Source organism: Pelobates fuscus, chromosome 2, assembly GCF_036172605.1.
Source record: "Pelobates fuscus isolate aPelFus1 chromosome 2, aPelFus1.pri, whole genome shotgun sequence".
Lineage (NCBI taxonomy): Eukaryota > Metazoa > Chordata > Amphibia > Anura > Pelobatidae > Pelobates > Pelobates fuscus.
The window spans coordinates 448667092-448690605 of NC_086318.1; the positions used below are offsets into that span (position 1 = coordinate 448667092).

The following is a 23514-nucleotide window of genomic DNA, read 5'->3' on the forward strand; positions in this document are numbered from 1 at the left end:
AAGGAGGAAATAATCTTGCAATAGAAATAGTGCAGAGACGAGCTGCAAAATTGATTAAAAGTAATGGAACATTTTATTTACGAAAAAAAGGTTAAAAAAAATTTAAATCTCTTCAGTTTGGAAAAACGGCGCCTGAGAGGGGATATGATAATATTATACGAATATATTCGGGGCCAATACAAACCATTATCTGGAAATATATTCATAAACATAAAATATATATTCATACATAGGACACAAGGTCACACATTTAGGCTGGAAGAAAGGAGATTTCATCTAAGGCAAAGAAAAGGTTATTTTACAGTAAGAGCAATAAGGATATGGAATTCTCTGCCTGAAGAGGTGGTTTTATCAGAGTCTATACAGATATTTAAATTGCAATTGGATAAATACTTGCAAAAACATAACATACAGGGATATCATTTCTAAACTGTAGGGTAATAGCTCCTCGATACAAAGATAAATCTGACAGCCATTATGGGATAATAAAATACTATAATAAAATCCAAGGTATTGTTAGATTTGTGCTCGTTTGCTTACCCTGGCAGAAACTGTGAAATGTTGGCATTAATTTCAAAAATCTGACTGATCACGCAAAAAAAAATATTTTATTGAAGGATAGTGATCGTATGAAGCCATTTATTATCACATAGTTGTTTGACTTCTTTTTAAATCATAATGATGACAGAAATCACCCAAATGACCCTGATAAAAAGTTTACATACCCTTGAATGTTTGGCCTTGAATGTGGCTTTTTAAATTGCAATTAATGTCTTTGTATGAATAGTCAATGAGTTTGTTAGCTCTCACGTGGATGCACTTAGCAGGCTAGATACTGAGCTATGGGGAGCAGAAAAGAACTGTCAAAAGATAAGTGTAACAAGGTAATGGAACTTTATAAAGATGGGAAACGATATAAAAATATATCCAAAGCCTTGAAATGCCAGTCAGTACTGTTCAATCACGTATTAAGAAGTGTTGAATTCGGGAACCTCTTGATAACAAGCCAATGTCAGGTAGACCAAGAAAGATTTCAGCCACAACTGCCAGAAGAATTGTTCGGGATACAAAGAAAAACCCACAGGTAACCTCAGGAGAAATACAGGCTGCTCTGGGAAAAGACGGTGTGGTTGTTTCAAGGAGTCCAATACGACGATAATTGAACAGTGAGCTGCATGGTCGGGTTGCCAGAAAGAAGCCTTTACTGCGCCAATGCCACAAAAAAGCCCGGTTACAATATGCCCGACAACACCTTGGCAGCCTCACAGCTTCTGACACACTGTAATTTGGAGTGACGAGACCAAAATAGTGCTTTATGGTCACAACCATAAGTGCTATGTTTTTTTTTTTTTTTAATTCTTTATTTTTGTTTCAGCATCCGTTACGGCAGGACAAACATTAGGCGGCCCACGCAGGGGCCTCTTCTCAACATACGGTACAGTGCATTAAACAGAACAGAAATGGAGGTGTCGCATATATATTCTTGTTAGTGTGCCGTTCAGTGCTGATTTTCAGTTGTCAGGGCTTTGTTAGCCCATGTATCAAACATAAACAGAAACATGAACATCGGTTAAGTCTAAACATTTCAGTACTTGGTTATATGACATATGAAACTGTTAACGTTGTGCGGGTCTGAGTTTTCTTCGGTGGGTGAAGCGTCCTTTTGTTTGTCAGTGTGATGCTCAGTGCAGTTCTGATTGACATTCCACGGTGAGCCTTAGTCTTTACGCCTGTTTCAACCTAGTCGAGGTTGGCATATTAGTCTGGTTTGTTAACAAAGCTGGTGTACTGAGTGATTGGTCATTTGGGAAGTGGGGGAGGGGGGTGTTGGATGGGGCTGCGGGATGAGGGGTGGGGGGTAGAGGGGGGAGGAGTGCAGTGTTCGTCGGGGCGCCCGGCGGGTATAGGTATGCCAAGCTGGAACTCGTCCTTTTCTGATTACCGGGAGTTATTCATTGGTATACGTTTCCCAGGGTTGCCAGGTTTTTTGGAATGATTTTTCCGTATTTTTTATTTGGGCTGTAAGTTTGTCCATCAGATATGTGTCTTTGATTTTAACTATCACGTCGTTGTCGGTGGGGACCGTGGGTTTCAGCCACGACTCTGCTAGTGCTCTTCTAGCGGCCAGTGTGAGTTTATTCAGAAGTTGTTGTTCTTTTCTAGGAAGGCCGTCTGTTGGCCAGGACAGGAGGATCGCCCAGGGGTCTAGGTCTATGTGTCGTGTGAGGACCTCCTGTAGTAGTGATTGGTTTCTCTTCCAGAATTTGGCTACCTCAGGGCATTCTCACCACATGTGGACAAAGGTGCCCTTGCCGCCGCATCCCTTCCAACATGTGTCTGTCGTTGTTTTCCCCATTTTATGGAGCTGAACAGGTGTGGTGTACCACCTCATGAGCATTTTGTAGGATTGCTCCTGATGTAGTACACAGATCAATGTTTTTGCCGTCGCTTCCCATATGTCTACCCAGTCTTCTCCCTCTAATGCTCCCCCTAGGTCTGCCTCCCACTGGTGTATGTATCTTGGGTCTGTAGCTCCCTTTTCTGGGGCACTGAGCTGTGCATAAATGGTCGTGATCATCCCTTTTTGGACTGTTTCGGCATTACACAACCGTTCATAGAATGTCATTGGGGTCTGGGCTGCTTTCTTTATGTCTGGGTGTTTGGCAAAGTCTCGCAGCTGTACGTATCGGAAGACGTCCTTGGTTGTTAGGGGTGCTATGGTTTTTAGGGTTTCGAAGGTTTTAAAGGAGCCCCCGTCATACATGTGCCCGTATCTTTGCATTCCTGTGCTTTCTATCCCCCTGAAGACTCGTGCGCTCAGCCCGGGCTCAAATGCTTTATTCCGTAGGTACGGAGTCAGCGGCGAGGGTGTGTGTTTCAGGCCATACTTGGTGGCTGTCAAGTCCCAGATCCTTATGGAGTTAAGGATCCCTGGGCAAGATGTACGCAGGGATGGTCGGTCTTGTTTAGGTACCCATATCCAAAATTGTGGGAGGTCAGTGCTCATTAGTTTTGTCTCTAGATCTACCCACCTGTGTGCGCCTTCCGGTGTATGCCACGCTATTATTTGGGCCAGTTGGGCTGCCAGATAATATTGATACAGGTTCGGGAGTCCCAGCCCGCCCCTCGCTTTAGGTCGGTACAATGTCTGTCGAGCTATCCTGTGCCTTTTCTGTGCCCAGATAAAGTTGTCTATGTGTGTCTGGAGTGTCGGTAGGTCTTGTTTAGTCACTTTAATTGGGAGGGCCTGAAATAGGAACAGTATGCGTGGGAGCAGTGTCATTTTGATTGCGTGCAATCTACCAATCCACGATATGGGTTTCTCATGCCATTTTTCTAGGTCTCGACAGAGCGCTTGGATGGTGGGCGTGTAGTTGGCGCTGTATAGCTTCTCCGGGTCAGCAGTGAGTTTGATACCAAGGTATTTAATATCAGATCGTGTGTTTAATGTCGTCGATCCCTTCCGCGTCCATTTCTATTGGCATGGCTACCGATTTGTCTAGGTTAATTTTGTAGCCTGAGACGTGTCCATATTCCTCTAGTAGGGTATTCCATATTCCTCTAGTAGAGACTGATTTGGGTTGGTAAGTGTAACCAGGACATCGTCCGCATATGCGGAGACTTTGAATTCCTCACCCCTTGCTTGTATGCCTGAAATGTTCCAGTCGGGGCAGAGACTGATTTGGGTTGGTAAGTGTAACCAGGACATCGTTCGCATATGCGGAGACTTTGAATTCCTCACCCCTTGCTTGTATGCCTGAAATGTTCCTGTCTTCCCTTATCCTCTGTAGGAGAGGCTCCATCGAGAGCACGAACAGCAGGGGGGAGAGGGGGCAGCCCCGTCTAGTGCCGTTAGCGGGCGTGAATGGGGTCGGGATTGTTCCCGGTACGTTAGTCTGTGCCCTCGGTTGGGTATATAGGGCCTTTATGCCTTTTACAAAAGCGTCTGGCATGTGCAGTCGGTCAAGTAGTGCGAAGAGGTAATGCCATTGCACTCTGTCGAACGCCTTCTCCGCGTCCAGGGAAAGGATCAGAGAAGGCGTCCGAGTCTTCACCGCCCACCATATGACGTCCGCCCCCCTCCTGGTGTTCTCGTACAGTTGCTGTGATGGTACAAAACCGACCTGGTCCGGGTGGACCAGCGTGCCCAGGAGTTGGTTTAGTCGTGTCGCTAGTATTTGTGCAAAGATTTTTACGTCAAAGTTAATCAGGGAGATGGGTCTGTAGTTGGCAGCTTCCGTTGGGTCTCTTCCTGGTTTAGGTATGAGTGCGATTTCGGCAATGAGCATATCTGGGTTAGGGTGTCCGCCGTCCATCCATTCGGCGTACACCTTCGCCAGTCTTGGTGTCAGTACGTCCCTAAACACTTTGTAGTAGGTGCCGTCGTAACCGTCCGGTCCCGGGGCTTTATTGCCCTTAAGGGCCGTGATCACCTTGTTTATTTCCTCATCTCCAATAGGCTCCCCCAAGGTATGTAAGACCTCCGGGGTCATTCTTGGCATGTTTGTCTTCGCTACATAGTCAGCTACCTCCTGTGTGTATTCCCTATTGTCGCTGCTGAGTTTTGGGGAATGGTTGTAAATGTGTGCGAGGAATTCCGTGAAGATCTGATTGATCTCCGTTGGGTGTTGGGTTATCTGGCCCTTTTTGTCTCTAATAGCCGATATAGTTTGGTAGTGGGGCTTGGGGTTTAGTACCCTAGCCAGTAGGGTGTCCATCTTATTGGAGCGTTCGTAGTAGAGGCGTTTTTTTACGGACTAGGTCTCGCCCCAAGTCCTCTACTGCTGTAGTTCTAATTTTGTGTCGGAGGTTTGTGTTTGTGTTTGGCTTCTGCCCTCCTCAGCGCCTTTTGGAGCTCGAAGAGGGTTTCGGCTCTCTGCTTTTTCCGTCGGGTAGCGAGTTTAATGAGGGTACCCCTCAGTACCGCCTTATGAGCGGCCCATATTGTGGATTGGGTTAGGTCCGGGTGGTCGTTATCGTCAAAGTAGTTCAGGATTTCGTCTTGGATAAGTTTCTCTGTCTCTGGGTCTTTTATGAGTGTGCTGTTAAGTTGCCATTTCCATGGTGGTTTGGGTCCCGGGATTCTGAGAGTGATTTGTACGTCGGCATGGTCCGACCATGTAATAAGGTTGATGCGTGCAGTCTGAACCCACGGGATCCCGGTGGGTGTAGTTGCTCCCAAAAGCCCGGGTCTGGTTGGTTAGGTGCATAGACGTTGATAAGGTGGTATGTGGTGGCATGTATTGTCCCTGTGATGATGACATACCTGCCTGCTGTGTCAGCGCTTGTCGACTGCACGACAAAGGGGCATTTTTTTATGTAGGAGTATTTCTACCACGTTTTTCTTAACTAGGGCCCTGGAGGAGTAAGCCCTGGTGTATATATGGTCCGTTTATTGAATCCGGGCTGAGCGCAGGAGGTGTTTCTTGCACGAAAGCTACGTCGTTTTTTTTGTCGTTTCAGTTCCCTCATTAACAGGCGTCGTTTGGTCGGTGTGTTTAGCCCATTAACATTAAGGGGGAGGTGATTTTTAGCGTCGCCATAATGTGATCCTTTTGTAGTTACTATCTTTCCCTAGTGCTGCAAGTCTAAGTACCGCCCGCAGTGCGCCCTTTCGAGCTTTGTTGTTTAGGGTGTTAGGGTGGTTCCCTTGGGGTCCACGGGTCCCGGGCCTAATACTGGGCCAGGCCGGTGTATGGGGGATGGGGTAGGTGGGTGAGGAGGGGGAATTGGGAGAGGGTAGTGGGGGGGGTAGCTGGTGAAACTACCTTATTCGGGAGTGCCCCGGTCTTATCAAGTTGTGCCGGGTGTCTCGGGGGTGACTACCCGCTCCGCGGTACCTGGTGCTAGCGCGGAGGGGACAATCAATCGCCGAGCACCCTGATGTCAGTCCGTAAAGCAAAGTTATCCGTTACCCGTTACTCGTGTTTTAAGTCGCATCAGCGTTTGTGAGTCAGTTCGTCCGTGTGTGTCACGTCACATACAATGTTCATCAACAACATTATTTACAACAGGTATTCAAACATGAAGTATAACAGAAGCATATTAATAATAGAAAATCTATTCCCTTTAGTTGTGTCTACCTAATCTACCATTCCTTGACTGTCCTCACTATGTAATTTGTGTGGAGGGTTCGGTTTTTAGTACAGCTTTTCAGTTAGCTACCTAGTAGGCCTATAGTCCCAAGCGGTCTCGAGTTCCCTGGCTAGTGAAGGGGTGGTTCCTCTAATCCCTTTGTGGTCTGCTTAGCCTGGACCCAGCCGTTTCCTATTCCCCTGTATGGTGGAAGCCTATTGCTAATACTGTATGGAGGTGTCTGTCTGATTCCGTTTGTGGGTTGGTTATGAGGTAGGAGGTGTGTGCCTGGTTGCTCCTCTCCTTGGGACTGTTAACCCTGCCGTTAAGCTGAACTGCCCCCCCCTCCCTACATTAACATAAGCATAAATGTACATCATGAGGTGTAAACTTGCGTGTCTGGTTGGATACAAGACGGATACTGCATTCAGTTTCGTGCCCTGGGAGAGAAGGTGTATGCTGAGGAGCACATGTTTAGGTAGTCCTCATGGCAGGTGTTGCCTGTGCCCTCTTGTTAGTCGACGAAGTCCGTTGAATTTAAAGTTTTTAAAGCGGTGGGGTTAACATTCATGCTTTATTGTGTCTCTGGCTCCCCTGTCCTTCTTTTCTGTCCGTTGTAGTCAAAGCGGTTGATTATCTTTATCTTCTTCTGGTTTGCAGTTTGCAGTTGTCTGGTTTCCAAGTATCCGCTGCCTCCGTCTGTTTCCACTCCTGAGTGCGTCAGTTCGGGTTAGTCGTAGTTATAATACTGCCACATTGGTTCGTCGTATTTTGGTAGTTGGCTTTTTATTTGTTTTTTTTTTTGTCTTTCTTGTATGAGTCTTTTATTTTATTTTAAATTTTTTACCTTCCCTCTCTTCTTGGTTTTTATATTTTGACGTCTACATCGTTTGGTAGGCTGTCTGTTGTGTTTTGTGTTGCTTTGGTTTTTCTTCTTGGTCCCCTTTATTGTTTTTGTCTTTTTTATTACTTTCTCTGTGTTTTCTACCCCTGTTTTTCCTTTTTTCTCCTATTTTTTTGTTGGATCTTGCTTTTGTCTGTTCTTGGGGACGTCAGGTCCCTTGTGTGTCATTTCTCTTTTGGTTCATGGTGGGGTTGCTTGGGTTGCTGTTGATTGTCGATGAGTCTCCTTTTTTTTTTTTTGTTTATTTTTTGTGGTTTCATTTTTTTGAAGGTTATTTCTCGGATTTGGGGTGTGCTGTGGGTTGTTATATTCCGCTAATTGTAGAGTGATGACTGTGCTATGGGAAGGGGGTCATTGTGCTTCCGTTAAGGTGCGTTACCTTCCATCGCTGCGCCGTCTCTGGGTATCAGACCTAGCTCTTGGGTGCCCCTCTGGGGGAGGTGGAAGCCTGCCGGGACCTCGATGCCTATATCCCGCAGGAAGGCCTTGGGGTCCGCAGTGGGCAGTAGTACGGCCGGCCTAGGCCCGTTGAACACTAGCATTTTGAAAGGATGTCCCCAGGCGAAGTTCAGGCCCTTGGCTCTGACGAGATCTGCAATGAGCTTCCACTCTCTGTGCCTGGCTAGCGTGGTCGGTGCTATGTCCTGATATAAGTGCAGTGCGGTGCCTTCGAGAGTGTATGTGTGGTGTCTGGTGCTTTTGATGATGGCTTCTTTGGTGGAGAAGAAGTGCCACCTCATGATCACATCCCTAGGTGGGCCGTTGGGGGGACCCCTGGCCCTCAGTGCCCTGTGTGCCCTGTCTATTGCCCACATGTGGTCAGGGATAGCTGGCAGTTGTGCTTTAAACATTTCTGTGAGTACCTTCTGGATGTCTGTATCTTTAACTCGTTCTGACAGACCCTTGATTCTTAGGTTATTTCTTCGTGACCTGTTTGAAGCGTCCTCTATTTCTGCCTCTAATTCGGCGACTTTGGATATTAGGGTGTTAGTGGCAGATGCGGTTTCGTTGTGGGCCGCCACCACGTGGTCCATCCTCCATTCCAGAGCCTCTGTGCGTTGCCCCACTGCTTGGATTTCGGCCTTTACCTCCCTTGCCGATCATTCAATCTCGCCAGCCAGGTAATGTTTTACCTCTGCAAGTGAGTGCATTATGTCCGAGGTGGTAGCCTGTTGTGGCAGGGCATTCCGTTCTCTGGAGCCCGGGGAATCCGCGCTTGCGTGGCCGCCGCCATCTTTGAGCGCTTGCGGCCTGGGCGTTGTGAGGAGGTCGGCTACTGATGGGGTGCTGTCCCTTTGTTTCTTGCCGGGTTTCTTTTGGTGTGCCATCTCCGGACCCTTCCCTCTTGCACTGCGAATAGGTTTGGGGGTTTTTGAGCGGGTGTGCTGCGTCGGGCGTGGCGTTTCGGACCGTTCAGGGTGCAGAGCTCTCTGCCTAAGCGGCCATTACTCTCGGCGGTCAAGCCACGCCCCCACCCATAAGTGCTATGTTTGAAGAGGGGTCAACAAGGCTGATAGTGAAAAGAATACCATCCCCACTGTGAAGCATGGTGGTGGCTCACTGATGTTTTGGGGGGGTGTAAGCTCTAAAGGCACAGGGAATCTTGTGAAAATTGATGGCAAGATGACTGCAGTATGTTATCAGAAAATACTGGCAGACTATTTGTATTCTCCTGCACGATGGCTGCACCTGGGACGCTCTTGGACTTTCTAGCATGAGAATGACCCCAAGCACAAGGCCAAGTTGACCCTCCAGTGGTTACAGCAGAAAAAAGGTGAATATTCTAGAGTGGCCATCACAGTCTCCTGACCTTAATATCCTTAATATCCTGACTATACCATCGGCTATACTTTTTTTTTTTTTTTTTTTTAAATACATGAGTAGCACTAGTATTTAAAACGGCAAAAAGAGGCATCCCATATCTCTGAAGGGAGAGAGTAATGGGTGTATTACTCTGGCAGGAAGAGGGTTAATGAAATTGGTGTATTACTCTGGCAGGTAGAGGGTACAAGTCTGATGGTGAAAGGGTTAATGAGCTTTTTCCCCCCTCTGGCAGGTGAAGGGTTAATGAAGGTATTGTTGTAGAAGGAAGATGGTTAATGAGGGGTAATGTGCTAGCATGCTTCTGGTAGAGTGAGGGTTAATAAGTCTGGTCTGCCTGCTAGTGTTGTGTTGCATCATACCCTTCGTGGTCCAAAGATTTGTGGAATTTGACCCACTACGTCTCTAGTATGCATGGACTTTGTGCCTCTGTCATTTGCCAGGACTTGGCCTCTCGCGGGCAGGATGATGTTACTGCATGTTGGTGTCTGCTGTGTTCCCTGAAACCTTCTAGTAGCTGTGATGTAGAGGTAGGTATGTATTTTTCACCCAGTGATGTAGAGGTAGGTATGTATTTTTCACCCAGTGATGTAGAGGTAGGTATGTATTTTTCGCCCAGGGATGTAGAGGTAGGTATGTATTTTTCACCCAGTGATGTAGAGGTAGGTGTGTATTTTTTGCCCAGGGATGTAGAGGTAGGTGTGTATTTTTTGCCCAGGGATGTAGAGGTAGGTGTGTATTTTTTGCCCAGGGATGTAGAGGTAGGTATGTATTTTACCTCCAGGGATGTAGAGGTGGGGATGTATTTTACCCCCAGGGAGATCCCCTGAGCACATTCTCTGTAAGTGTGTTTGTGTACTGAGGGTGATGCAATACATTGAGAGGTTTCATTTGAAGCATTACATACAGTTTATATGCCTCTGCCTCAAATGCATTTTCAGGGCATTAATCTGTTGGTCTGTCCTGTGTAGTAATAAGCTATAGGCCCCTCCAGTTCCTGTGCGGTTATAAGCTATAGGCCCCTCCGGTTCCTGTGTGGTAATAAGCTATAGGCCCCTCCCATCTTGTGTAGTAATAAGCTATAGGCCCCTCCAGTTCCTGTGTGGTAATAAGCTATAGGCCCCTACAGTTCCTGTGTGGTATTAAGCTATAGGCCCGTCCCATCTTGTGTAGTAATAAGCTATAGGCCCGTCCCATCTTGTGTAGTAATAAGCTATAAGCCCCTCCCATGTTGTGTTATAATAAGCTATATGCCCCTCCCGTCCTGTGTGGTAATAAGCTATAGGCCCCTCCAGTTCCTGTGTGAGATTAAGCTTTAAGCCCCCCTCCCATGTTGTGTGGTAAAAAGCTATAGGCCCGTCCCGTCCTGTGTGGTAAAAAGCTATAGGCCCCTCCCGTCCTGTGTGGTAATAAGCTATAGGCCTCTCTCATGTTGTGTGGTAATAAGCTATAAGCCCCTCCCGTCCTGTGTGGTAATAAGCTATAAGCCCCTCCCATGTTGTGTTATAATAAGCTATATGCCCCTCCCGTCCTGTGTGGTAATAAGCTATAGGCCCCTCCAGTTCCTGTGTGAGATTAAGCTTTAAGCCCCCCTCCCATGTTGTGTGGTAAAAAGCTATAGGCCCGTCCCGTCCTGTGTGGTAAAAAAGCTATAGGCCCCTCCCGTCCTGTGTGGTAATAAGCTATAGGCCTCTCTCATGTTGTGTGGTAATAAGCTATAGGCCCCTCCCGTCCTGTGTGGTAATAAGCTATAGGCCTCTCTCATGTTGTGTGGTAATAAGCTATAGGCCCCTCCCGTCCTGTGTGGTAATAAGCTATAGGCCCCTCCCGTCCTGTGTGGTAATAAGCTATAGGCCCCTCCCGTCCTGTGTTGTAATAAGCTATAGGCCCCTCCCGTCCTGTGTGGTAATAAGCTATAGGCCCGTCACGTCCTGTGTGGTAATAAGCTATAGGCCCCTCCCGTCCTGTGTGGTAATAAGCTATAGGCCACTCCCGTCCTTTGTGGTAATAAGCTATAGGCCCCTCCCGTCCTGTGTGGTAATAAGCTATAGGCCCCTCCCGTCCTGTGTGGTAATAAGCTATAGGCCCCTCCCGTCCTGTGTGGTAATAGGCTATAGGCCCCTCCCGTCCTGTGTGGTAATAAGCTATAGGCCCCTCCCGTCCTGTGTGGTAATAAGCTATAGGCCCCTCCCGTCCTGTGTGGTAATAAGCTATAGGCCCCTCCCGTCCTGTGTGGTAATAAGCTATAGGCCCCTCCCGTCCTGTGTGGTAATAAGCTATAGGCCCCTCCCGTCCTGTGTGGTAATAAGCTATAGGCCCCTCCCGTCCTGTGTGGTAATAGGCTATAGGCTGTCTGACAGACTGATTAGATGGTGGTGGCTGCAGTCAATGTTTATTTTAGGTCTACTTTTTGGGCGAATTGGGTGTTGTCTATCCATCTATTTGTCTTCTCTCCTGCTTGTACATGATTGGTTTTCCAGGATGAATACAAGATGAGCTGGTAATCCATTAGCATGATAACTCCTGATTTCTAACCTTGTGAACAGCCCGGAAAGATGTCTTGGTCGTTTGTACACCTCGAGGCTTTAACCTTTAAATACACCGTGAATGTTTAGAGATGCACTCTCTAGAATACATATGATGTGAGTGGACCCTTTGTAGGCTCCATCACTCGAGGTGAAGCACTTTGTACATTAACAGGTGCCCAAAGAACGTGTATTTGAGTGTTTGTGGCTTTTCTCTTAGCTTGAATGGGTCTGCTTATTGTTCTGACACTCCCTTAGCAGTTTTCTGATCCCTGTGTTAAACTCCCAGGAGGTCGGTAGAGTAAAGGATCATACCACAGTCACTCCCGTAGCGTGCGTGTCCTCACCATTATAATGTTTCGTTTACCAGACGCTGAACCTCCGCTCCGTGTCTGCATGCTTTGCATACTGTTCAGTATCCCCAGATTTGTTCCTTCTCAGATGTGTGATGCTGTATGGTGGCATTATAACGTTTACCTCCTTGACGACCTTCCAGCTTGCTGCTGTGTATCCCATGGTTTCGTGTCATGTTTTCTAACAAGATAATACAAGATGGTGATTACCAGGCCACCAGCAAGCCAATGTATAGGAATGTATGCGAGGGACTTGGACATACCGCTCATCAAACGATTTTAGTTCCATACGATCAATGCCCAAACACCGCTGCCTGCATTACCGCAGACATGTTCGTGCATACGAACGGCGGCCACCCAGCCGCACAATTAGAACTCACAATAATTGAAGTGTCAGGATTGGTTACCGGGGTTTAACAAGCCCAAAGGTGGTCCGCAGTTCGTGAGTTGGTTCGGTTCCCGAACAGTACATATAATTCCCACAAAGTCTGTTTGTAAGCCTTTTCCATGGCCCATAGTCAGTGCGCAGGAGGCTAACTTCCACACTTCTCCAAGAGCCTGTGGCGAACGTCCAGGCCAAGTGGCGTTCGTCACAATTGTTATATACACAGACACAATGAGAGCACACACATTATATTATATACACAGACACTGGGAGAGCACACACATTATATTATATACACAGACACTGGGAGAGCACACACATTATATTATATACACAGACACTGGGAGAGCACACACATTATATTATATACACAGACACTGGGAGAGCACACACATTATATTATATACACAGACACTGGGAGAGCACACACATTATATTATATACACAGACACTGGGAGAGCACACACATTATATTATATACACAGACGCTGGGAGAGCACACACATTGTATTATATACACAGACGCTGGGAGAGCACACACATTGTATTATATACACAGACACTGGGAGAGCACACACATTATATTATATACACAGACGCTGGGAGAGCACACACATTATATTATATACACAGACACTGGGAGAGCACACACATTATATTATATACACAGACACTGGGAGTGCACACACATTATATTATATACACAGACACTGGGAGAGCACACACATTATATTATATACACAGACACTGGGAGTGCACACACATTATACACACAGACACTGGGAGAGCACACACAGACACTGGGAGAGCACACACAGACACTGGGAGAGCACACACAGACACTGGGAGAGCACACACAGACACTGGGAGAGCACACACAGACACTGGGAGAGCACACACAGACACTGGGAGAGCACACACAGACACTGGGAGAGCACACACAGACACTGGGAGAGCACACACAGACACTGGGAGAGCACACACAGACACTGGGAGAGCACACACAGACACTGGGAGAGCACACACAGACACTGGGAGAGCACACACAGACACTGGGAGAGCACACACAGACACTGGGAGAGCACACACAGACACTGGGAGAGCACACACAGACACTGGGAGAGCACACACAGACACTGGGAGAGCACACACAGACACTGGGAGAGCACACACAGACACTGGGAGAGCACACACAGACACTGGGAGAGCACACACAGACACTGGGAGAGCACACACAGACACTGGGAGAGCACACACAGACACTGGGAGAGCACACACAGACACTGGGAGAGCACACACAGACACTGGGAGAGCACACACATTATATTATATACACAGACACTGGGAGAGCACACACATTATATTATATACACAGACACTGGGAGAGCACACACATTATATTATATACACAGACGCTGGGAGAGCACACACATTATATTATATACACAGACGCTGGGAGAGCACACACATTATATTATATACACAGACGCTGGGAGAGCACACACATTATATTATATACACAGACACTGGGAGAGCACACACATTGTATTATATACACAGACGCTGGGAGAGCACACACATTGTATTATATACACAGACGCTGGGAGAGCACACACATTGTATTATATACACAGACGCTGGGAGAGCACACACATTGTATTATATACACAGACGCTGGGAGAGCACACACATTATGTTATATACACAGACGCTGGGAGAGCACACACATTATATTATATACACAGACACTGGGAGTGCACACACATTATATTATATACACAGACACTGGGAGAGCACACACATTATATTATATACACAGACGCTGGGAGAGCACACACATTATATTATATACACAGACGCTGGGAGAGCACACACATTATATTATATACACAGACGCTGGGAGAGCACACACATTGTATTATATACACAGACGCTGGGAGAGCACACACATTGTATTATATACACAGACGCTGGGAGAGCACACACATTGTATTATATACACAGACGCTGGGAGAGCACACACATTATGTTATATACACAGACGCTGGGAGAGCACACACATTATATTATATACACAGACACTGGGAGTGCACACACATTATATTATATACACAGACACTGGGAGAGCACACACATTATATTATATACACAGACACTGGGAGTGCACACACATGATATTATATACACAGACACTGGGAGTGCACACACATTATATTATATACACAGACACTGGGAGAGCACACACATTATATTATATACACAGACACTGGGAGTGCACACACATTATATTATATACACAGACACTGGGAGAGCACACACATTATATTATATACACAGACGCTGGGAGAGCACACACATTATATTATATACACAGACACTGGGAGTGCACACACATTATATTATATACACAGACACTGGGAGAGCACACACATTATATTATATACACAGACACTGGGAGTGCACACACATTATACACACAGACACTGGGAGAGCACACACAGACACTGGGAGAGCACACACAGACACTGGGAGAGCACACACAGACACTGGGAGAGCACACACAGACACTGGGAGAGCACACACAGACACTGGGAGAGCACACACAGACACTGGGAGAGCACACACAGACACTGGGAGAGCACACACAGACACTGGGAGAGCACACACAGACACTGGGAGAGCACACACAGACACTGGGAGAGCACACACAGACACTGGGAGAGCACACACAGACACTGGGAGAGCACACACAGACACTGGGAGAGCACACACAGACACTGGGAGAGCACACACAGACACTGGGAGAGCACACACAGACACTGGGAGAGCACACACAGACACTGGGAGAGCACACACATTATATTATATACACAGACGCTGGGAGAGCACACACATTATATTATATACACAGACGCTGGGAGAGCACACACATTATATTATATACACAGACGCTGGGAGAGCACACACATTATATTATATACACAGACGCTGGGAGAGCACACACATTATATTATATACACAGACGCTGGGAGAGCACACACATTATATTATATACACAGACGCTGGGAGAGCACACACATTATATTATATACACAGACGCTGGGAGAGCACACACATTATATTATATACACAGACGCTGGGAGAGCACACACATTATATTATATACACAGACGCTGGGAGAGCACACACATTATATTATATACACAGACGCTGGGAGAGCACACACATTATATTATATACACAGACGCTGGGAGAGCACACACATTATATTATATACACAGACGCTGGGAGTGCACACACATTATATTATATACACAGACGCTGGGAGAGCACACACATTATATTATATACACAGACGCTGGGAGAGCACACACATTATATTATATACACAGACGCTGGGAGAGCACACACATTATATTATATACACAGACGCTGGGAGAGCACACACATTATATTATATACACAGACACTGGGAGTGCACACACATTATATTATATACACAGACACTGGGAGAGCACACACATTATATTATATACACAGACGCTGGGAGAGCACACACATTATATTATATACACAGACGCTGGGAGAGCACACACATTATATTATATACACAGACGCTGGGAGAGCACACACATTATATTATATACACAGACGCTGGGAGAGCACACACATTATATTATATACACAGACGCTGGGAGTGCACACACATTATATTATATACACAGACGCTGGGAGAGCACACACATTATATTATATACACAGACGCTGGGAGAGCACACACATTATATTATATACACAGACGCTGGGAGAGCACACACATTATATTATATACACAGACGCTGGGAGAGCACACACATTATATTATATACACAGACACTGGGAGTGCACACACATTATATTATATACACAGACACTGGGAGAGCACACACATTATATTATATACACAGACACTGGGAGAGCACACACATTATATACACAGACACTGGGAGAGCACACACATACACACAGACACTGGGAGAGCACACACATTATACACACAGACACTGGGAGAGCACACACATTATATTATATACACAGACACTGGGAGAGCACACGCATTATATACACAGACACTGGAATAGTCTTCCAGTGGGAGCAGTAACAGTGATATAGAAAGGGTAGTAGATACCTGGAATAGCCTTTCAGTGGGAGCAGTAACAGTGATATAGAAAGGGTAGTAGATACCTGGAATAGCCTTCCAGTGGGAGCAGGAACAGTGATATAGAAAGGGTAGTAGATACCTGGAATAGCCTTCCAGTGGGAGCAGTAACAGTGATATAGAAAGGGTAGTAGATACCTGGAATAGCCTTCCAGTGGGAGCAGTAACAGTGATACAGAAAGGGTAGTAGATACCTGGAATAGCCTTCCAGTGGGAGCAGTAACAGTGATATAGAAAGGATAGTAGATACCTGGAATGGCCTCCCAGTGGGAGCAGTAACAGTGATATAGAAAGGGTAGTAGATACCTGGAATAGCCTTCCAGTGGGAGCAGTAACAGCGATATAGAAAGGATAGTAGATACCTGGAATGGCCTCCCAGTGGGAGCAGTAACAGTGATATAGAAAGGGTAGTAGATACCTGGAATAGCCTTCCAGTGGGAGCAGTAACAGTGATATAGAAAGGGTAGTAGATACCTGGAATAGCCTTCCTGTGGGAGCAGTAACAGTGATATAGAAAGGGTAGTAGATACTAGGAATAGCCTTCCAGTGGGAGCAGTAACCGTGATATAGAAAGGGCAGTAGATACCTGGAATAGCCTTCCAGTGGGAGCAGTAACAGTGATATAGAAAGGGTAGTAGATACCTGGAATAGCATTCCAGTGGGAGCAGTAACAGTGATATAGAAAGGGTAGTAGATACCTGGAATAGCCTTCCAGTGGGAGCAGTAACAGTGATACAGAAAGGGTAGTAGATACCTGGAATAGCCTTCCAGTGGGAGCAGTAACAGTGATATAGAAAGGATAGTAGATACCTGGAATGGCCTCCCAGTGGGAGCAGTAACAGTGATATAGAAAGGGTAGTAGATACCTGGAATAGCCTTCCAGTGGGAGCAGTAACAGCGATATAGAAAGGATAGTAGATACCTGGAATGGCCTCCCAGTGGGAGCAGTAACAGTGATATAGAAAGGGTAGTAGATACCTGGAATAGCCTTCCAGTGGGAGCAGTAACAGTGATATAGAAAGGGTAGTAGATACCTGGAATAGCCTTCCTGTGGGAGCAGTAACAGTGATATAGAAAGGGTAGTAGATACCTGGAATAGCCTTCCAGTGGGAGCAGTAACAGTGATACAGAAAGGGTAGTAGATACCTGGAATAGCCTTCCAGTGGGAGCAGTAACAGTGATACAGAAAGGATAGTAGATACCTGGAATGGCCTCCCAGTGGGAGCAGTAACAGTGATATAGAAAGGGTAGTAGATACCTGGAATGGCCTCCCAGTGGGAGCAGTAACAGTGATATAGAAAGGGTAGTAGATACCTGGAATAGCCTTCCAGTGGGAGCAGTAACAGCGATATAGAAAGGGTAGTAGATACCTGGAATAGCCTTCCAGTGGGAGCAGTAACAGTGATATAGAAAGGGTAGTAGATACTAGGAATAGCCTTCCAGTGGGAGCAGTAACCGTGATATAGAAAGGGCAGTAGATACCTGGAATAGCCTTCCAGTGGGAGCAGTAACAGTGCTATAGAAAGGGTAGTAGATACCTGGAATAGCATTCCAGTGGGAGCAGTAACAGTGATATAGAAAGGGTAGTAGATACCTGGAATAGCCTTCCAGTGGGAGCAGTAACAGTGATACAGAAAGGGTAGTAGATACCTGGAATAGCCTTCCAGTGGGAGCAGTAACAGTGATATAGAAAGGATAGTAGATACCTGGAATGGCCTCCCAGTGGGAGCAGTAACAGTGATATAGAAAGGGTAGTAGATACCTGGAATAGCCTTCCAGTGGGAGCAGTAACAGCGATATAGAAAGGATAGTAGATACCTGGAATGGCCTCCCAGTGGGAGCAGTAACAGTGATATAGAAAGGGTAGTAGATACCTGGAATAGCCTTCCAGTGGGAGCAGTAACAGTGATATAGAAAGGGTAGTAGATACCTGGAATAGCCTTCCTGTGGGAGCAGTAACAGTGATATAGAAAGGGTAGTAGATACCTGGAATAGCCTTCCAGTGGGAGCAGTAACAGTGATATAGAAAGGGTAGTAGATACTAGGAATAGCCTTCCAGTGGGAGCAGTAACAGTGATATAGAAAGGGTAGTAGATACCTGGAATAGCTTCCAGTGGGAGCAGTAACAGTGATATAGAAAGGGTAGTAGATACCTGGAATAGCCTTCCAGTGGGAGCAGTAACCGTGATATAGAAAGGGCAGTAGATACCTGGAATAGCCTTCCAGTGGAAGCAGTAACAGTGATATAGAAAGGGTAGTAGATACCTGGAATAGCATTCCAGTGGGAGCAGTAAAGGGTAACAGTGATAGAAAAATTACCAAACTTAAAGGCTATTAACTACCCTTTCTAGGAGGAGAAAATGTTTCTGGTCTGCTATGTGAAAGGCCAACCACTAGTCCTGTCAGCTGCAGGGCCTACTCCTTATTGCAAGGCTGGCCTGGGGTTACCTGTCTGCATGTGGAAAGGTGCGTCTCCCCCCCCCCCCCCCTTCCCTGTTTGTGTGGTTTTGGCTCCTTGCCTTTCTCTGCATTCTTTTTGCTACGAGTCAGAGAGGCACGCGCTTTCTACCCCCAGGGTATCAATTCTACAAACAGGAGGGGCAGACACACCTGAACACCCACAGGCGGAGGAAGAAGGGAGAGGCAGCATGCTGCAGAGCACACGCACTGCTATTAATAGGACAGGGCTTTAACCAGAGCTGCAGGTAACACTGTATGAAAGGAATCCTAGCTTTACAGACACGCCATGTCCCTGAATCATTCTCATACAGTAACTCCACAGCTCCCCCTGCTGGCTGCTGTACTGGGAAAATGTATGTGCACAGCTCCCCCTGCTGGATACTATTGAGTCACCATGATACCACTGCTGGCTATTGTAAACAGTGCCTCATGCTGTCCATCTTTTTATATATATATATATATACAAGCGACTGGTTGTGTCCTACGATTGGGGCTGGTTGGTTTTTAGTGTTGGTTGGAAGCTAGGAGCATTTGGTGTTTTGAGGTTAGGTGCAGCGTGGAGAGACGCCCAGTTAGCTATATCATTGTGTGAGCTTATGTTTCTGATTAGGTGCATCATGGGTGGACAGATTGGTCGGGGGGGGGGGGGGGGGGGGCGGTTTATTTGTGACACAGGGTTGGAGTCATTGTGACACAGGGTTGTACATGCAGTGCTCTGAGCTGTAAGTTGCACCATGTAGGTTCTATCTACAAGTGACCTTGGAAGGTTCAGGGCTTTGAGTGTTTGTTGTTTCTACAGGGAATTTTGGGCTAGGGTTTGTCATTGCTTGAGATTGTTGGTGGTCAGATTTAGGCATGGTGAGAGTGATGGTGGTCAGATTTAGGCATGGTGAGAGTGATGGTGGTCAGAGCTAGGCACGGTGGGAGTGATGGTGGTCAGAGCTAGGCACGGTGGGAGTGATGGTGGTCAGAGCTAGGCACGGTGGGCGGGATGGTGGTCAGAGCTAGGCACGGTGGGCGGGATGGTGGTCAGAGCTAGGCACGGTGGGCGGGATGGTGGTCAGAGCTAGGCACGGTGGGCGGGATGGTGGTCAGAGCTAGGCACGGTGGGCGGGATGGTGGTCAGAGCTAGGCACGGTGGGTGGGCTGGTGGTCAGAGCTAGGCACGGTGGGCGGGCTGGTGGTCAGAGCTAGGCACGGTGGGCGGGATGGTGGTCAGAGCTAGGCACGGTGGGCGGGCTGGTGGTCAGAGCTAGGCACGGTGGGCGGGCTGGTGGTCAGAGCTAGGCACGGTGGGCGGGATGGTGGTCAGAGCTAGGCACGGTGGGCGGGATGGTGGTCAGAGCTAGGCACGGTGGGCGGGATGGTGGTCAGAGCTAGGCACGGTGGGCGGGATGGTGGTCAGAGCTAGGCACGGTGGGCGGGATGGTGGTCAGAGCTAGGCACGGTGGGCGGGCTGGTGGTCAGAGCTAGGCACGGTGGGCGGGCTGGTGGTCAGAGCTAGGCACGGTGGGCGGGCTGGTGGTCAGAGCTAGGCACGGTGGGCGGGCTGGTGGTCAGAGCTAGGCACGGTGGGCGGGCTGGTGGTCAGAGCTAGGCACGGTGGGCGGGCTGGTGGTCAGAGCTAGGCACGGTGGGCGGGCTGGTGGTCAGAGCTAGGCACGGTGGGCGGGCTGGTGGTCAGAGCTAGGCACGGTGGGCGGGCTGGTGGTCAGAGCTAGGCACGGTGGGCGGGCTGGTGGTCAGAGCTAGGCACGGTGGGCGGGCTGGTGGTCAGAGCTAGGCACGGTGGGCGGGCTGGTGGTCAGAGCTAGGCACGGTGGGCGGGATGGTGGTCAGAGCTAGGCGCGGTGGGCGGGCTGGTGGTCAGAGCTAGGGGCGGTGGGCGGGCTGGTGGTCAGAGCTAGGCGCGGTGGATGGGCTGGTGGTCAGAGCTAGGCACGGTGGGAGGGATGGTGGTCAGAGCTAGGCACGGTGGGCGGGATGGTGGTCAGTGCTAGGCACGGCATGGAACACCTTGCTTACAGCAGTTTGAAAGCCTTATCACATGCTGACAGATGGTTGTTTTCATTCTCCTCAGGTTTCGGAGACAGGATGCCAGTTCTGCCAGCTTGAGTTACACAAACGTGACAGAAAGGAAGCAGTGAGCAGCATGAGTCTATGTGACACGAAATCTAGATCAGGTAGGAAACCCTACATCGCCCTTTCTTACCCCGGCCCCCCTCATTGATCTCCCCGGCCCATTGTCCAGGGCTACTGGACCAGAAACCTTTTAGATGCTCCATGTCCACTTGTGGTCCTAGGAATGTGCCACCACACTGAGTAGCTTAGCTGAGAAACATGTCTTCCGACTTTTCCTCCCTCAGCCACCAGTTTGAGCTCTTGCTTCTTTTGCTACTCTAGTCCGGTTATGTTTCCAGCTCCCCAGGCTGTGCTAGTCCGATTTATGTTTCCAGCTCCCCAGGCTGTGCTAGTCTGGTTATGTTTCCAGCTCCCCAGGCTGTGCTAGTCCGGTTATGTTTCCAGCTCCCCAGGCTGTGCTAGTCCGGTTATGTTTCCAGCTCCCCCAGGCTGTGCTAGTCCGGTTATGTTTCCAGCTCCCCAGGCTGTGCTAGTCCTGTTACGTTTCCAGCTCCCCAGGCTGTGCTAGTCCTGTTACGTTTCCAGCTCCCCAGGCTGTGCTAGTCCTGTTACGTTTCCAGCTCCCCAGGCTGTGCTAGTCCGGTTATGTTTCCAGCTCCCCCAGGCTGTGCTAGTCCGGTTATGTTTCCAGCTCCCCAGGCTGTGCTAGTCCTGTTACGTTTCCAGCTCCCCAGGCTGTGCTAGTCCTGTTACGTTTCCAGCTCCCCAGGCTGTGCTAGTCCTGTTACGTTTCCAGCTCCCCAGGCTGTGCTAGTCCTGTTACGTTTCCAGCTCCCCAGGCTGTGCTAGTCCTGTTACGTTTCCAGCTCCCCAGGCTGTGCTAGTCCTGTTACGTTTCCAGCTCCCCAGGCTGTGCTAGTCCTGTTACGTTTCCAGCTCCCCAGGCTGTGCTAGTCCTGTTACGTTTCCAGCTCCCCAGGCTGTGCTAGTCCTGTTACGTTTCCAGCTCCCCAGGCTGTGCTAGTCCTGTTATGTTTCCAGCTCCCCAGGCTGTGCTAGTCCTGTTATGTTTCCAGCTCCCCAGGCTGTGCTAGTCCTGTTATGTTTCCAGCTCCCCAGGCTTTGCTAGTCCTGTTTCTACCCTTTGCAGTTCCAGCTCCCCAGTCCTGTTTCTACCCTTTGCAGTTCCAGCTCCCCAGGCTGTGTTTGTATCCTCTTGGGCTCCAGCTGTGCCAAACCTGTTTGTGTTTTTTTCTAGATCCATTTCTGCCTGCTGTCCTTTTCCTGTAATGATCTAACAAAGTACTGCCTATTCTGATATCCCCGTATGCACTGCCTTGTTCCCTGTTTTAGCTTATATTTTTGTGTCTTCTTAGGAGCCTTCATCAGGAAAGGTGTCTCTGGCTGACCGCGTCCTGGGCCAGTTCCGGTGAGTACAGTAGAGAACTGACCTCTCTGCCATTTAATTCTTCCCATGGCTGAGAGGAGGGGTTAAATATCCAGCCATACGCAAGTTCAGGGATTGGCATAATGTCGAAGATTAGCGTGAGATCCGGGATTGGAATAATGTCGAAGATTGGCGTGAGATCCGGGATTGGAATAATGTTGGAGATTCATGTAAGATCAGGGATTGGTATAATGTCGGAGATTGGCGTGAGATCAGGGATTGGTATAATGTCGGAGATTGGCGTGAGATCAGGGATTGGGATAATGTCGGAGATTGGCGTGAGATCAGGGATTGGGATAATGTCGGAGATTGGCGTGAGATCAGGGATTGGGATAATGTCGGAGATTGGCGTGAGATCCGGGATTGGGATAATGTCGGGTATTGGCGTAAATTCAGGGATTGGGATAATGTCGGAGATTGGAGTGAGATCCGGGATTGGAATAATGTCGAAGATTGGCGTGAGATCCGGGATTGGAATAATGTTGGAGATTCATGTAAGATCAGGGATTGGTATAATGTCGGAGATTGGCGTGAGATCAGGGATTGGTATAATGTCGGAGATTGGCGTGAGATCAGGGATTGGGATAATGTCGGAGATTGGCGTGAGATCCGGGATTGGGATAATGTCGGAGATTGGCGTGAGATCCTGGATTGGGATAATGTCGGGGATTGGCGTAAATTCAGGGATTGGGATAATGTCGGAGATTGGCGTGAGATCCGGGATTGGGATATTGGAGATTGGCGTGAGATCCGGGATTGGGATATCGGAGATTGGCGTGAGAGCCAGGATTGGGATATCGGAGATTGGCGTGAGATCAGGGATTGGGGTAATGTCGGAGATTGGCGTGAGATCCTGGATTGGGATAATGTCGGAGATTGGCGTGAGATCCGGGATTGGGATAATGTCGGGGATTGGCGTGAGATCCTGGATTGGGATAATGTCGGAGATTGGAGTGAGATCCGGGATTGGGATAATGTCGGAGATTGGAGTGAGATCCGGGATTGGGATAATGTCGGAGATTGGCGTGAGATCCGGGATTGGGATAAGTCGGAAAATGGCGTGAGAACCGGGATTGGGATCATGTCGGAGATTGGCGTGAGATCAGGGATTGGGATAATGTCGGGGATTGGCGTGAGATCCAGGATTGGGATAATGTCGGAGATTGGAGTGAGATCAGGGATTGGGATAATGTCGGAGATTGGAGTGAGATCGGGGATTGGCGTGAGATCCGGGATTGGGATAATGTCGGGGATTGGCGTGAGA

The 23514-nt window shown here is 48.1% G+C and overlaps 2 protein-coding genes across 5 annotated transcripts in view; one reads left to right on the forward strand and one right to left on the reverse strand.

Moving 5' to 3' along the window:
* LRRC73 (leucine rich repeat containing 73) overlaps window positions 1-23514 on the reverse strand; it is a 347986-nt gene that overhangs the window by 218540 nt on the left and 105932 nt on the right. The gene's annotated exons all lie outside the window — the stretch shown is intronic.
* The window catches only part of TJAP1 (tight junction associated protein 1), a 73916-nt gene that overhangs the window by 11103 nt on the left and 39299 nt on the right, over window positions 1-23514 (forward strand). For 3 of the 4 annotated variants that reach the window (XM_063444182.1, XM_063444179.1, XM_063444183.1), the window contains 2 exons: window positions 20802-20904; window positions 22180-22232. The gene's annotated coding sequence lies outside the window, so the exon portion shown is untranslated. Of the gene's footprint in view, window positions 1-9126; window positions 9331-20801; window positions 20905-22179; window positions 22233-23514 lie in introns of those variants that run through there. The other variant, XM_063444180.1, reaches the window with a different exon arrangement.